At 39.4% G+C, this 18,025-nt stretch overlaps 1 non-coding gene across 1 annotated transcript; it reads right to left on the bottom strand.

Annotated features, from left to right (window-relative positions):
* Window positions 1-510: 510 nt before the first annotated feature.
* Trnag-ccc (transfer RNA glycine (anticodon CCC)) lies at window positions 511-581 on the bottom strand. Its single transcript has one exon. It is a non-coding gene; the product is annotated as a tRNA-Gly (tRNA).
* Between the last annotated feature and the right edge of the window lie 17,444 nt (window positions 582-18,025).

Genomic DNA, 18,025 nt, shown 5'->3' with positions numbered 1-18,025 from the left:
TCATTTCACCAAACGTTGGCATTGAGGTCTGTCGAAAAACAATTGGTACCATGATACCGTGAGAATGAACAAGATAAGTATACTGTTCAACATAACATTCCAGTCTTAACATGAACGTGGGAGTATCAAGCTATTTTTTAATTTGTTTTCGAAATATAACTCTGCGGTAATAATATTAAAACAACAACAACACCAATAATAATAATAATAGGTGTTATTATTATTATTATTATTATTAATGGGGGATAACGCGATGAGCTTTAAATAAATTATATTAAACGGCATTCTTTCGGTTATTTTTGTAAGTCGTGTACACGTACCGTAAATTTGTCAAACGTGGTTGCCTTACACAGCGATTTATTATTATTATTATTATTATTATTATTATATTGAATGATCGCAGATTTATTTTAAGATGAGCCAAATAGAAGAAGAAAAAAAATCTTCGATATTGGCATCTTGTCCACGAAAACAATGTTAGCAAAACTATGCCATAAAAAAAAATTTCTTTGCGCCGCCCGGGAATCGAACCCGGGTCGCAAGAATGGGAATCTTGCATGATACCACTACACCAGCGGCGCACCTTGAAATAGAGATAAAACTTCAAATATTTAATATGAATTCTCTCCCTTTCTTCAGTATAATATGTTCGTACCAAACTATAGTGAATGTACGTCGTATGTATGTTCCTCCTTTCGCTATGAACAGAAAATGGACAGTATTACTTATTCTCACTTTTAAACGGTTTGAACGCTTTAAATTTGAAAGGGTTCAGTTAATAATCTATATAGACTATACCATGTATTTCGGTATCAGCTTGCAATGTAGATCGTTTTGGTTGGGCACTCAGTACACACAGGAAATTTGTCTTTAGTTTTCTTATCCCTTTATTGTGTACCGTTCAGACAGATATTGACAGATGTACATATGAACTTAGATGGAGTCTTTGCATTATTTTATCTCATAATTCTTAATATACGAGCGCGGTTTATCGTAATGTAATTGTACTCAAATGTATAATATATAAAAGCTTTTTTTTTTTTTTTGTAATATAACTTTATTAAGATCTGTATAAATTGTTTTTTAAACCTGGATAAACGATTGAGCGTAATCTATTTATCACGATGGCAAAACGCTTGAAAATCACAAAAAAAAAAAAATATAAAAAAAAAAAATAAATAAAAAATAAACGATACTGCTGAATCGGCCCCGATCTTGCCAGTGTGCCTTTAGTGAAGTGTACGCACTGTTCCCTGTATCGACATAGCCCGTTAGACACAAGTTTGTTGTTGGTCAATTTCATGACAAGCACCAGAGAAACTCGAATTTTTTTATATAAAAGACTGCACTTATAGTTGAAAAATTTTAATCATTCGTTCGAATATTTTTAAAATCTTTTTTTGATTTAATGTCTCGATTTTCTATATATTTTAAAGAATATTTACCTCTATAACTTTTATATTTTAGCATTCCTATGTCAGAGGACATCTTTCCTATTATTCGAAAGAGTTTATCTTCCTAACAGAGTTTAGCACTTTTTGTTAACTTTACCTTTCTTATACTAATTATTACTTGGCAATATATAGCCATCAGTTTATTGCATACATACATACATACATACATACATACATACATACATAGTGTATGTTTGGAGAATAGTAGACCATAGTGAAATTTAATGCCACTGTACATGCGCAATAAATAAAAGTGAACAAATAGCAGCAGAGGGGGCGAATCGGACATTTTGTCCAATCGTTATTTTGCTTAATTATTACTTTCTGCAACTCAACGATCTAGTGTCGTCAGCGCCTGGTAAAAAAAAAACGACGTCGGTCCATCCTACACGATGGTGACGTCATTTGGTTTAATTAACACCTTCTGCGTGCCGATCCCCAGCGTCGTCAGCGTCCGGTAAGCACATCGACGACCGCGTCGATGTCATCGCCCCCCCTGCTCTTGAATATTTGCCTGATTTATATGAATTCATGTGTGACATTTCCTCATAACTCCGTCATGGACACCATCGTGGATGATTCTGTCATTGATGACTCTGTCATCCATGATTTATTATGGTGGGGAAACTGTCATATTTCCTAATAATAATAATTATGACACTTTCCCCACTATCTGGGCTGACATTTCCCCGATGACTTTTGTCATTGATGACTCTGTCATTGACACCATTGTTGATGACTCTGTCACCATGACAAGTCATGGTGATAAAATCATGGGTCATTGTTGTTGTTGTTGTTGTTGCAAAATAAAAAATTTTTTTATTAAATAATGCCCCATCGGCGGATATTAACCGACGATGATACCAATGAAATAATAAGACTCCGTGGGAAAACACCAATATCGGAAATAGCAGATCGATACAAAATCAGTTACCAGCGGATATACAAAATATGGAAAAATGAACCCAATGATAAAATCATCAACTCCGTTATCAATGACAGGGTCATCAACAATAGTGTCAATGATAAAATCATCATGACAAGTCATGGTGACAGAGTCGACAACGATATCAGAATGATGGATCTCAGTATCGACGATGAAATAAACCAGATTGTTGATGCACCCAGTAATGCGAATTCATCCATGGACGCCATCGTGGATAAACAGACCATTCAGGATTTGCAATGGCGGCTGAATAATTTAATCAACGAGAATAAATCATTGCAACGACAACTCAAGCACGCGTCAAGCACGGCCGATTATAATCGTATACAACGGCGTTATGATTATTTGCAACAGCGTTATGATGATTTACAACAGCGCCACTATGATATGCAGCGGCGACACGATGATGTGCAACGGCGTCACGATGATGCGCAACGGCGACATGATGATATGCGACGCACCGTTAGTGGGCTTCAACATGAACTCGGAAATGTTCGGAAGGAATTAAATGAAGTGCAACACGATAATGCGCTACTGATTCAGCGAATCACCGAAATGACCGCAGTCTCCCCCCATAACTCCGTCATGGACACCATCGTGGATGATTTTATCATGGATGACTCCGTCATTAATGACTCTGTCCATAACAAAGTCACCATGACTTGTCATGGACCTGAAATAATCAGAAAAAAGAATAAAAACCCCAAGAATAATTCTCCCGAGAAATCTCGGGGGGATAATAAATTTACGATCAACGAAATTCCCGGTGTAGTATCTCGCAGCGATATTAGATTTGTGAACCGCATGGACAAGGTGCTTCAAAATAGCGACTAGGGTTTTCGTTCGGTAATTACCCATACTGTACCAAATCGTTTGACATCGTGGTTGGGAAACATTTTTTCATATTCTCGTTGGTAATATTTGTCGCGGAGACACAACCGAGCTTTCGCTGAACGGCTTTCAAATACCATACAATCGTATTTATCCCCGCTGGGGAATTTCTGAACTGCATGATACTTTCCGTTTTTAAATTTGACACTGATCGGCGTTTTCGGGCAGGATTTTTTATAGTCGTTGATGACACTGTCGAATTTCACCGGGTGATATTCCAACAGTGACATTATAATTAAAGCCGTTATTTAATTAAATATTAAAATAATATCAGAATAGTATGGGGCTTGGATCATATTATGATACTCATGATGGAATAAACTGGATTGATCGCAGTAATAATGATTTACCTCCTTATGTTCCACCACGGCAATTTCGATATGATAAAACCCGAAAAACAACACACGATGATGTCATTATGAGCTGGCAAATAAATACTATCTGTTTAAATATTTCAAAGAGAAATATTATCGAGTTTGATTCGGCGCCAGAGACCGCTAGATACTTTGGTATTCATCAAGTCAACAATGACGACCTTCCCTATTATCTCGTTGATAGAATCGGAGATATTTGGATCATACTCCGCGGGGATATTCCCGATGAAAAATGCGCTTGGTTTGACAACCTCGAAACGTTATTCGATAACGCCGTTGATGATCTTCCGTTACGGCAACGCAACGAGGTAGCGCAAATGCTTCGACGGTCGCCGTTGAAACCATCGTGATAGCGTCATGACTCTGTCACCATGATTCTGTCATGGACATCATTGTGGACATCATCCATAACTCCGTTATGGGGGTGATCTATTCAAAACCAATCGTGATTTACCGTGGTCGTAGAAGCCTTATTTCGTCGTAAGAACGACTTATTGATGGGGAAACTGTCATATTTTCTATAATAATAATAATTATGACACTTTCCCCACCATGACAGAGTCATCCATAACGGAGTTATGGGGAAAACCATCCATTGACCGACCACACATGAAATCGTAACATTGCAGTATGTTCATCCGTCGCGGTAACATCTCCCCCGGCGAATCCAACATCATCAATGACCTCGTTGATCCACGCCGGATCGTCCACAAAATCAGATTTGGGCCACTCAGGATAATACAGCACATAGTCGGATCGATCAGCGTGTTTAGTGTCATCGGATATCAATTGCCCGCCGAATCCCTTGTATATCGATTTGATTTTTTCAACGATGTTTTTTAGCGTTAATTTACCCCTTCGAAACCTCATGTCCGGAAATATATCGCCGAAATGTTTCAACAGCGTGTTGTACTTGTCAAGTCGGTCTGGTTGCGCTAGCATTTCTGAGACGCTATTGATTAACCCGGCGCGGCTCACAGGAACACTCTTCACATCAAGTCGATCCGGAATCACATCGGGGAGACTCAACGCACCAATAACATTTCTGATAATTTTGAGTTGTTGCCGCGGACTGATTTTATCAGAACGACATGGCGTCGTTGCTACGGCGTTACCGTTATTATACTTGTCGACGAAAACGCGCTGATATCGTTGCAGCCGTGAAACATTTTTATTCAGATGCTCTATTCGGTATTTATCCAGTTTCCTTACGTCGGTCTGAAACACGTAGTTGAGATATGTCAGCGCCTTTTCATATGGCTGCAGCCGCTGTTCGGGGTCGTATTGGTAGTATTTATCACCGATTTCATCGCCGACACCGGTAATTTCATTACCGACAGTGATTTTATTTCCCGCTGCAGCAATTCTCTCTCCGACGGACGATTTTAAAAAATCATCTACGCGTGGATCACTATCGAGTACAGCGTCGCTGACTCGTTTCTGCCCTTGATGTTTTTTTTTCTTCCATATTTCGTATTCATCTGGTAATTCCCATTCAACTGAATAACCGGTTCGTTTCATCATTTCAACGAGTCTGCACGTGAAATAACGTTTTGAATTGTTCTCGTCGATAATTGCGCTAATAAACATGAATCCGTATCCGGTATGTACATCACAGCGATTTGGCGTTCTAAACAGCAACTCTGTCGACGATAAATCCCTTTCATGTGATTCGATTGCGGAAATAATATCATCGCGGGTCAGTGGAAGCTCTGTGCGACTCCGTTTTGTTGCTGAATAATGTATTTCCGAAATATTTCGGAAACGATGGATAGCTTGTTTGGTCGCCTCTACAGAACCTAATTCCTCGGAAAACACCGTTATGTACTTGAATCGCGGGTCCACAATGGATATCCCGGCCTCGACAGTACAATTGTAGATCACCACGTCGATGTTTTCAAACGCCGCAGTGGTATCGGCGAAATCTCGTTGTTTTTCGGCCGGGTCAGTGTCCGCGTGATAGTACTTTACTCGGTATCCTAAGTGCTGTAACAATCTAGCGAGTTTCTCCACGGAATAATTTCCGCGTCGTTTATTGTGAGTGAATACAACCGCGCGATTTCCTCGTCGTAGCGTGTCTAACAGTTTACTGTAGTTGTCTCGGTGAGATTGTTCCACAATAAATTTTTTACCATGATCGGGCCGATATTCGTTGATGATGAATTTCATGTCCGGGCGATTTAAGTATTTCTTGAATAATTCCAAGTCGTCATTGTTAGCGTCCGCGTCAAGTACAATTACCCGCGCCGCGGATGAAATCAGCCATGTTAGTGTTCCCCAAATCTGTTTACCGCGTCTTGATGAGACTATCTGTCGAAGAATTCCGTGCCACTCATCCAGCAATATAACATCGGGAATTCCCTCGACCCGCACAATTGATTCTACTTGTGAAATGACTTTACGAGGCTTTTTAACGTCAAATACAATGTCTCCATGGACACTTTCGTACGATTCGAGATTGTAGTCGATGGCGGTCTTTCTGGTAAAAGTCTTTCTGTACGATACGCACAATACAGACTGATCATCTCGTATTGATTTCCACGCTGACTCTGACTTGCCGAGTCCACAGTGGGATCCGTCCATGTAGTCATCGTTGAGAATGATTTTACATCCCCGGCCACCTTCATGAACGGGTGACTCGCGATAAGTATAATCGGGGGTTCTCTTGGGAAACTCTCCACTGTAGTCGTTGCGGCGATAATTGAAACCTCTTACATATCTTTCGTAGAGGGTTTTATCGTCACTGCCGGTGTTATCACCGGTGGCGATTTCATCACTACGCTGTACTATTATTCGCTGCGTGCTTCTGTAACAACCGATCACAAACTGATCAGAGTAAACACGCACAAATGCGTCAATGGCTTTTCCCTCGATGAATCCACCGATCTCATTGTACCCGTGACGTCGCTGACATATGTTGCAAAATGAGCCTGCAACTCGCCGTAGCGACACTATGTTGCCAAGCCGATTTGTAATCCCGGTTATTTGATCGGGTTGTCCGGACAACAACGTGGAAAATTGTCGAATTTGTTCAGCGGTGATTTCATCGCCGGTAATTTCATTACTGGTAATTTCATCATCACCGGTGATTTTATTGCCAATTTCAGGTTTCAGTTGTTCGTAACACGGCTGAATAGAGACCGGACAAGATAGCAGCGTGCTGGTGAATCCAACAGGATAAATCAATCGCTTATCAACGCTATTTGGTCGCGCCGACCTGGTTCCGGACAATTTGATGCTATACAGCCCAGCTTGCGTATCAACATTCCATGTTGGTCTATCCGCGGCGACTTTCTTCAACAGCGATTGATGTTCCTCGAAATCTACCGGGATCGTTTTCAACATGATGTGATAACCGCCGCTGGTTTCAAAAACCAAAACATCGTTGACGGAGTCAACTAACTCATGGAAATACGACAACAACTCGGCCAGTGATGGCGTCTTGGAATCCACGTCGATGGTAGGATATCTGCATCGGTGTTTTGGAATGATTTCATTAACAGCGGAATATCCCTGAAAATCCCTTATGTCGGGATCATCTACGAATACGTGAAATCGCCCCATTTGTTGTATGATTACTCCACGAATTTGATAGTCTGCCACAGTGAGAAGATCAATTGCGGATTTTTTACTGGAAACACTCCAAGATGGACCTAAATGCCTTCGGTAGTATTCTCGCACATCGTGATACGTTTCCGGGTGTGTAAAAAATTCATCCGGGGATTCTTCGTAGTAAGATGTTCCGCGCCCCAATTCGTCGATGAAGGTGTTATTGGAATAATGATTATCCATTATACTATATGCTTTTTAATATTTAATTGAATATTTAATAATGGTTAATAATAATGGTTAATCCGGCGCTTGCTGTCAATAAATGCAAATGGCTCCCCCAGGGATCAGGAGTTCCATGCGGAAAAAACTGCTACGGTGAGTTTTGCGGGGTGCATAACAGTAGATCAAAACAAGGGAGTAAGAACGGTCCTCAGCCCTGTCTCAGATGTGGAACGGGCGTCCGAGGAAAGATCCGAATTTGTATCAGCTGTGGAAGCCCACAGTATCGGTCCGCGGTAGAATACTGCCAACGAAAGAATAAACCGATACCATCCCAGGAAGAATTCTTGAAATCACGATGGGGCGACCCGTCATTGTACCACCATGACTCTGTCATGGACTCTGTCATTGATGACTCTGTCATTAACAGGATTATGGAAGGAAATATCCCGTCCATGACTCTGTCATTGGTGGGGAAAGTGTCATAATTATTATTATATAGAAAATATGACAGTTTCCCCATTGATGATTTTATTATGGATGACGAAGGAAATGTCAATAGTACTTCATCGGCGGAAACTGGTCAGAGTAAAAAAAAATATAATTATTATTCTTGTTAATTCTGACTGATTTTTGGTCATTTTTGACTGTTTTTGATCATTTTTGACTGATTTTTGGTCATTTTTGACTGATTTTTGGTCATTTTTCGACTGTTTTCAGTCATTTTTTTACCATTTGTGAGGGCAAAAACCCAAGGAAATCATTTAGAGAAAATCGATGTTTTTCTGAAAAATCGAGAAAAAAATGACTATAGTTGTCAAAAAACGATCAAAAATCAAGAAAAAACCAGAAAAAATCAAGAAAAAACAGGATTTTTATCGAGGGCAAAAACCCAAGGAAATTTTGATAAATTCATTATGGTTTTTAACAGGAATAAATTCCCATGGTCGACCTACCACAGCGATGACAGACTTATTACACCATGAAAATAACTCTATCATTCATGACTGTCATGACAGAGTCATGGGTGATGACTGTAGGGTAATGATTTCACAAGTGAATTACCTATCGCGGCGATGAATTATAAAAAAATATCGCGGCAATAATTACAATTAATTTTTTTCTCCGCGGTAGAAATATATCAGTTGTTTTTTATTGTTATTGTTATAGCAAGGTCACTATTAATAGTAACTACTTAGGGGTCAATAACAATAACAATAAAAAACAACTGATATATTTCTACCGCGGAGAAAAAAATTAATTGTAATTATTGCCGCGATATTTTTTTATAATTCATCGCCGCGATAGGTAATTCACTTGTGAAATCATTACCCTACAGTCATCACCCATGACTCTGTCATGACAGTCATGAATGATAGAGTTATTTTCATGGTGTAATAAGTCTGTCATCGCTGTGGTAGGTCGACCATGGGAATTTATTCCTGTTAAAAACCATAATGAATTTATCAAAATTTCCTTGGGTTTTTGCCCTCGATAAAAATCCTGTTTTTTCTTGATTTTTTCTGGTTTTTTCTTGATTTTTGATCGTTTTTTGACAACTATAGTCATTTTTTTCTCGATTTTTCAGAAAAACATCGATTTTCTCTAAATGATTTCCTTGGGTTTTTGCCCTCACAAATGGTAAAAAAATGACTGAAAACAGTCGAAAAATGACCAAAAATCAGTCAAAAATGACCAAAAATCAGTCAAAAATGATCAAAAACAGTCAAAAATGACCAAAAATCAGTCAGAATTAACAAGAATAATAATTATATTTTTTTTTACTCTGACCAGTTTCCGCCGATGAAGTACTATTGACATTTCCTTCGTCATCCATAATAAAATCATCAATGGGGAAACTGTCATATTTTCTATATAATAATAATTATGACACTTTCCCCACCAATGACAGAGTCATGGACGGGATATTTCCTTCCATAATCCTGTTAATGACAGAGTCATCAATGACAGAGTCCATGACAGAGTCATGGTGGTACAATGACGGGTCGCCCCATCGTGATTTCAAGAATTCTTCCTGGGATGGTATCGGTTTATTCTTTCGTTGGCAGTATTCTACCGCGGACCGATACTGTGGGCTTCCACAGCTGATACAAATTCGGATCTTTCCTCGGACGCCCGTTCCACATCTGAGACAGGGCTGAGGACCGTTCTTACTCCCTTGTTTTGATCTACTGTTATGCACCCCGCAAAACTCACCGTAGCAGTTTTTTCCGCATGGAACTCCTGATCCCTGGGGGAGCCATTTGCATTTATTGACAGCAAGCGCCGGATTAACCATTATTATTAACCATTATTAAATATTCAATTAAATATTAAAAAGCATATAGTATAATGGATAATCATTATTCCAATAACACCTTCATCGACGAATTGGGGCGCGGAACATCTTACTACGAAGAATCCCCGGATGAATTTTTTACACACCCGGAAACGTATCACGATGTGCGAGAATACTACCGAAGGCATTTAGGTCCATCTTGGAGTGTTTCCAGTAAAAAATCCGCAATTGATCTTCTCACTGTGGCAGACTATCAAATTCGTGGAGTAATCATACAACAAATGGGGCGATTTCACGTATTCGTAGATGATCCCGACATAAGGGATTTTCAGGGATATTCCGCTGTTAATGAAATCATTCCAAAACACCGATGCAGATATCCTACCATCGACGTGGATTCCAAGACGCCATCACTGGCCGAGTTGTTGTCGTATTTCCATGAGTTAGTTGACTCCGTCAACGATGTTTTGGTTTTTGAAACCAGCGGCGGTTATCACATCATGTTGAAAACGATCCCGGTAGATTTCGAGGAACATCAATCGCTGTTGAAGAAAGTCGCCGCGGATAGACCAACATGGAATGTTGATACGCAAGCTGGGCTGTATAGCATCAAATTGTCCGGAACCAGGTCGGCGCGACCAAATAGCGTTGATAAGCGATTGATTTATCCTGTTGGATTCACCAGCACGCTGCTATCTTGTCCGGTCTCTATTCAGCCGTGTTACGAACAACTGAAACCTGAAATTGGCAATAAAATCACCGGTGATGATGAAATTACCAGTAATGAAATTACCGGCGATGAAATCACCGCTGAACAAATTCGACAATTTTCCACGTTGTTGTCCGGACAACCCGATCAAATAACCGGGATTACAAATCGGCTTGGCAACATAGTGTCGCTACGGCGAGTTGCAGGCTCATTTTGCAACATATGTCAGCGACGTCACGGGTACAATGAGATCGGTGGATTCATCGAGGGAAAAGCCATTGACGCATTTGTGCGTGTTTACTCTGATCAGTTTGTGATCGGTTGTTACAGAAGCACGCAGCGAATAATAGTACAGCGTAGTGATGAAATCGCCACCGGTGATAACACCGGCAGTGACGATAAAACCCTCTACGAAAGATATGTAAGAGGTTTCAATTATCGCCGCAACGACTACAGTGGAGAGTTTCCCAAGAGAACCCCCGATTATACTTATCGCGAGTCACCCGTTCATGAAGGTGGCCGGGGATGTAAAATCATTCTCAACGATGACTACATGGACGGATCCCACTGTGGACTCGGCAAGTCAGAGTCAGCGTGGAAATCAATACGAGATGATCAGTCTGTATTGTGCGTATCGTACAGAAAGACTTTTACCAGAAAGACCGCCATCGACTACAATCTCGAATCGTACGAAAGTGTCCATGGAGACATTGTATTTGACGTTAAAAAGCCTCGTAAAGTCATTTCACAAGTAGAATCAATTGTGCGGGTCGAGGGAATTCCCGATGTTATATTGCTGGATGAGTGGCACGGAATTCTTCGACAGATAGTCTCATCAAGACGCGGTAAACAGATTTGGGGAACACTAACATGGCTGATTTCATCCGCGGCGCGGGTAATTGTACTTGACGCGGACGCTAACAATGACGACTTGGAATTATTCAAGAAATACTTAAATCGCCCGGACATGAAATTCATCATCAACGAATATCGGCCCGATCATGGTAAAAAATTTATTGTGGAACAATCTCACCGAGACAACTACAGTAAACTGTTAGACACGCTACGACGAGGAAATCGCGCGGTTGTATTCACTCACAATAAACGACGCGGAAATTATTCCGTGGAGAAACTCGCTAGATTGTTACAGCACTTAGGATACCGAGTAAAGTACTATCACGCGGACACTGACCCGGCCGAAAAACAACGAGATTTCGCTGATACCACTTCGGCGTTTGAAAACATCGACGTGGTGATCTACAATTGTACTGTCGAGGCCGGGATATCCATTGTGGACCCGCGATTCAAGTACATAACGGTGTTTTCCGAGGAATTAGGTTCTGTAGAGGCGACCAAACAAGCTATCCATCGTTTCCGAAATATTTCGGAAATACATTATTCAGCAACAAAACGGAGTCGCACAGAGCTTCCACTGACCCGCGATGATATTATTTCCGCAATCGAATCACATGAAAGGGATTTATCGTCGACAGAGTTGCTGTTTAGAACGCCAAATCGCTGTGATGTACATACCGGATACGGATTCATGTTTATTAGCGCAATTATCGACGAGAACAATTCAAAACGTTATTTCACGTGCAGACTCGTTGAAATGATGAAACGAACCGGTTATTCAGTTGAATGGGAATTACCAGATGAATACGAAATATGGAAGAAAAAAAAACATCAAGGGCAGAAACGAGTCAGCGACGCTGTACTCGATAGTGATCCACGCGTAGATGATTTTTTAAAATCGTCCGTCGGAGAGAGAATTGCTGCAGCGGGAAATAAAATCACTGTCGGTAATGAAATTACCGGTGTCGGCGATGAAATCGGTGATAAATACTACCAATACGACCCCGAACAGCGGCTGCAGCCATATGAAAAGGCGCTGACATATCTCAACTACGTGTTTCAGACCGACGTAAGGAAACTGGATAAATACCGAATAGAGCATCTGAATAAAAATGTTTCACGGCTGCAACGATATCAGCGCGTTTTCGTCGACAAGTATAATAACGGTAACGCCGTAGCAACGACGCCATGTCGTTCTGATAAAATCAGTCCGCGGCAACAACTCAAAATTATCAGAAATGTTATTGGTGCGTTGAGTCTCCCCGATGTGATTCCGGATCGACTTGATGTGAAGAGTGTTCCTGTGAGCCGCGCCGGGTTAATCAATAGCGTCTCAGAAATGCTAGCGCAACCAGACCGACTTGACAAGTACAACACGCTGTTGAAACATTTCGGCGATATATTTCCGGACATGAGGTTTCGAAGGGGTAAATTAACGCTAAAAAACATCGTTGAAAAAATCAAATCGATATACAAGGGATTCGGCGGGCAATTGATATCCGATGACACTAAACACGCTGATCGATCCGACTATGTGCTGTATTATCCTGAGTGGCCCAAATCTGATTTTGTGGACGATCCGGCGTGGATCAACGAGGTCATTGATGATGTTGGATTCGCCGGGGGAGATGTTACCGCGACGGATGAACATACTGCAATGTTACGATTTCATGTGTGGTCGGTCAATGGATGGTTTTCCCCATAACTCCGTTATGGATGACTCTGTCATGGTGGGGAAAGTGTCATAATTATTATTATTATAGAAAATATGACAGTTTCCCCATCAATAAGTCGTTCTTACGACGAAATAAGGCTTCTACGACCACGGTAAATCACGATTGGTTTTGAATAGATCACCCCCATAACGGAGTTATGGATGATGTCCACAATGATGTCCATGACAGAATCATGGTGACAGAGTCATGACGCTATCACGATGGTTTCAACGGCGACCGTCGAAGCATTTGCGCTACCTCGTTGCGTTGCCGTAACGGAAGATCATCAACGGCGTTATCGAATAACGTTTCGAGGTTGTCAAACCAAGCGCATTTTTCATCGGGAATATCCCCGCGGAGTATGATCCAAATATCTCCGATTCTATCAACGAGATAATAGGGAAGGTCGTCATTGTTGACTTGATGAATACCAAAGTATCTAGCGGTCTCTGGCGCCGAATCAAACTCGATAATATTTCTCTTTGAAATATTTAAACAGATAGTATTTATTTGCCAGCTCATAATGACATCATCGTGTGTTGTTTTTCGGGTTTTATCATATCGAAATTGCCGTGGTGGAACATAAGGAGGTAAATCATTATTACTGCGATCAATCCAGTTTATTCCATCATGAGTATCATAATATGATCCAAGCCCCATACTATTCTGATATTATTTTAATATTTAATTAAATAACGGCTTTAATTATAATGTCACTGTTGGAATATCACCCGGTGAAATTCGACAGTGTCATCAACGACTATAAAAAATCCTGCCCGAAAACGCCGATCAGTGTCAAATTTAAAAACGGAAAGTATCATGCAGTTCAGAAATTCCCCAGCGGGGATAAATACGATTGTATGGTATTTGAAAGCCGTTCAGCGAAAGCTCGGTTGTGTCTCCGCGACAAATATTACCAACGAGAATATGAAAAAATGTTTCCCAACCACGATGTCAAACGATTTGGTACAGTATGGGTAATTACCGAACGAAAACCCTAGTCGCTATTTTGAAGCACCTTGTCCATGCGGTTCACAAATCTAATATCGCTGCGAGATACTACACCGGGAATTTCGTTGATCGTAAATTTATTATCCCCCCGAGATTTCTCGGGAGAATTATTCTTGGGGTTTTTATTCTTTTTTCTGATTATTTCAGGTCCATGACAAGTCATGGTGACTTTGTTATGGACAGAGTCATTAATGACGGAGTCATCCATGATAAAATCATCCACGATGGTGTCCATGACGGAGTTATGGGGGGAGACTGCGGTCATTTCGGTGATTCGCTGAATCAGTAGCGCATTATCGTGTTGCACTTCATTTAATTCCTTCCGAACATTTCCGAGTTCATGTTGAAGCCCACTAACGGTGCGTCGCATATCATCATGTCGCCGTTGCGCATCATCGTGACGCCGTTGCACATCATCGTGTCGCCGCTGCATATCATAGTGGCGCTGTTGTAAATCATCATAACGCTGTTGCAAATAATCATAACGCCGTTGTATACGATTATAATCGGCCGTGCTTGACGCGTGCTTGAGTTGTCGTTGCAATGATTTATTCTCGTTGATTAAATTATTCAGCCGCCATTGCAAATCCTGAATGGTCTGTTTATCCACGATGGCGTCCATGGATGAATTCGCATTACTGGGTGCATCAACAATCTGGTTTATTTCATCGTCGATACTGAGATCCATCATTCTGATATCGTTGTCGACTCTGTCACCATGACTTGTCATGATGATTTTATCATTGACACTATTGTTGATGACCCTGTCATTGATAACGGAGTTGATGATTTTATCATTGGGTTCATTTTTCCATATTTTGTATATCCGCTGGTAACTGATTTTGTATCGATCTGCTATTTCCGATATTGGTGTTTTCCCACGGAGTCTTATTATTTCATTGGTATCATCGTCGGTTAATATCCGCCGATGGGGCATTATTTAATAAAAAAATTTTTTATTTTGCAACAACAACAACAACAACAATGACCCATGATTTTATCACCATGACTTGTCATGGTGACAGAGTCATCAACAATGGTGTCAATGACAGAGTCATCAATGACAAAAGTCATCGGGGAAATGTCAGCCCAGATAGTGGGGAAAGTGTCATAATTATTATTATTAGGAAATATGACAGTTTCCCCACCATAATAAATCATGGATGACAGAGTCATCAATGACAGAATCATCCACGATGATGTCCATGACGGAGTTATGAGGAAATGTCACACATGAATTCATATAAATCAGGCAAATATTCAAGAGCAGGGGGGGCGATGACATCGACGCGGTCGTCGATGTGCTTACCGGACGCTGACGACGCTGGGGATCGGCACGCAGAAGGTGTTAATTAAACCAAATGACGTCACCATCGTGTAGGATGGACCGACGTCGTTTTTTTTTTACCAGGCGCTGACGACACTAGATCGTTGAGTTGCAGAAAGTAATAATTAAGCAAAATAACGATTGGACAAAATGTCCGATTCGCCCCCTCTGCTGCTCAAATACATCACAAGAAATTATAACTTCAGACCATTCAAACTGTGTACTCTTCTAAAAATCACTAGATCAGTCAGACACAATACTACAAAACGCAAAACAACTTGACTGTCCGACTATATACGCATTAAGTGAAGATAAAAGGAGCAGCAAGCGAAAATTATACTAATTAGAAATATTCATCATTTTAAATAACGGCAAAAATTATATCGCATTCAATATTTTTTTTTTATAGAGAAGTCACAAAAAATGTCAAGAGTTTAAGTTGAAATAAACAATGTTTGTATACAGATAAAATGCCTTATTAGTTAAACCTTTACAATATGATCAAAGCAAATTAAGTTGAAAGATAATGTTAGATAGAATAAAATTGTTAATCTATGGATTTCAAATATTAATTTTTCAGAAATTACGATTAGCAGATTACATTCAATGATGATGACACTGAAATAAAAAGCATAAACTCTGGCATAACATTGTTACGACATTGCAATGTGGGAAATAATCATTTATGTATTTGTTGGGGTACATAGAGAAATATGTATTCCGCTAAATTCACGATAAAACTTTATATTCTCGTAAATTTTAGAAGGTCAATTTTTCATGATTGGAAAACAAAAAAGACTCATAATCTGAGAAGGACAAAGTCAGACTTAAAGCAACAATACCCTTCAGTTAATATAGTCAGTTATAGCGTTATCTATATTTAAATCAATTGTTTGTCTGTTAGTTTAAAAACAATTTTTATTTCATTACATGCTTCATTGCATGTAACATTGTTTGTTGGACTTGACCCTGTCCAAAATTGAGTTCATTTCTACTTGACCTGAATGATTTTTAAAAAAAAAAAAAAAAATTATTTCATTTATGCCAACAACTAATAATAGCTTCATTATTCTCTGTGTGTATGAGTTTACTACAATAATTATTATTCCGGTAAACAAGAAGGAGTAAATACGTTGATTTAGGTCAGGATTTTGGAGATTCCTAAGTGAATTGTATAGGCTATTGTGTTGTAAATAAACAAGGCTCATTAGATCATTCTAGAAGGTCTCTTTCCATTAGGTAATGGTTGTTTTTAGAAAATGCAAATATGACCTGAGGTCAAGCAGAGAACTATATTATCTTGTGACTTTGAGGACTTTACCAGTCATGTTTTAACATCTAGCGCTTTAAGCTGTATTCTGTTGTGACCAGCTTGGGCTGAATTTTAATTTCTTCAAATTATTGTATTCAATTGATTTTTTTCTCTGGAAATACAAACGTGCTCTGACAAAATTCTTGGATTAAGACATTCATTGTAATTTATACTGAATTCAAACCTGGAAAAATATTTATGTGATTCAACAAGAGACTGTTGATACGTCAGCACTTCGCTGACCATAACAGACCCGTCATCGCCTTCAATTTTGAATCTCTTCGGGACTTGAACTCAGTTTTATTCAGGACTTTTTATTACTAGGACTTGTGTCTTTAATTCTTGTATTATTTTTGGATTTGTTTCTTCTTATTTTTCACTTTGTATTCTAGGGAAATAAAATTATTTGTTAAATTTTACAAAACTTGTTGTCTTCACTCTTTTCCGTTACTTATTTTAGTCTCGTAACAATAGAAATGGAAAAATTTGACACAGATTAGAAATTAGTAGTGAGTTTGAAATGATTGTCATGAAATGCTGCAAACTGATTAAAATACAAGTATGTTTTAGACATGTTGGCCAGTTGGTAATTAGTTTCTGAATGTTTTTATGTCGTTTTAAATGGATGACCGAAAGCGGTATTAAAGACATCTTGAGAACTATCCAGAAAGTACAATTGCCTCCATAAATGTAAATCGTGAGAGGAAATTAAAAAGGACAAAAAAGAAAATAGCACGCACTGACTTGAACGAATGGTTGTTTGAACAGTATACCTTAATATTACACAAGAAAGCAAGAATAATTATTTTAACAGGATTATACAAGCCGCGTGGGTGACCAGTGTCAGGAACTGAATTTGACATGTGATCGTTCGAAAAAGACAACAGTAGATTCAATTATATTTCGAAAGTGTTAAATATTTTCTAAATAATGCTTGGGCTGGAAAGGTCAAAACAAAAAGGAACAAAACTAACTCATAACATTATTCTTTTGGAGAAGTGTTTATAATGCGAAGTTTTAAAAAGAAAAGCTTACAATTAAAGGGTTAAAGGTCTACTGGAAAGGTAAACCATTGAATGCTGATAAAGCTAATTAGGCAAAGAATGTTTGATATAATCTTTAAGACTAGAATGTGGGTGGATTTCACTCAGAATAATATCCGAAAATTTGCCAATTTGAATGAAAGTTTCAATAGCACTCACCAAAGATCAATAGACCTTACTTCCATTCAAAAAGATAAGGACGAAAGCAGATAAAAGTATGGATGAACCTAATCAGTTACTAGACAGAAGACACATTTCGAAAGCCTAAATTCATAATAGATGAAACAATTATAATTTCAAATTACAACACGAATTTAA

Source organism: Sinohyriopsis cumingii, chromosome 7 (genome assembly GCF_028554795.1).
Source record: "Sinohyriopsis cumingii isolate HCF-2022 chromosome 7, ASM2855479v2, whole genome shotgun sequence".
Classification (NCBI taxonomy): Eukaryota; Metazoa; Mollusca; class Bivalvia; order Unionida; family Unionidae; genus Sinohyriopsis; species Sinohyriopsis cumingii.
Note: the sequence above shows the minus strand (reverse complement) of the source record. Positions and strands in the feature narration are given on the sequence as shown.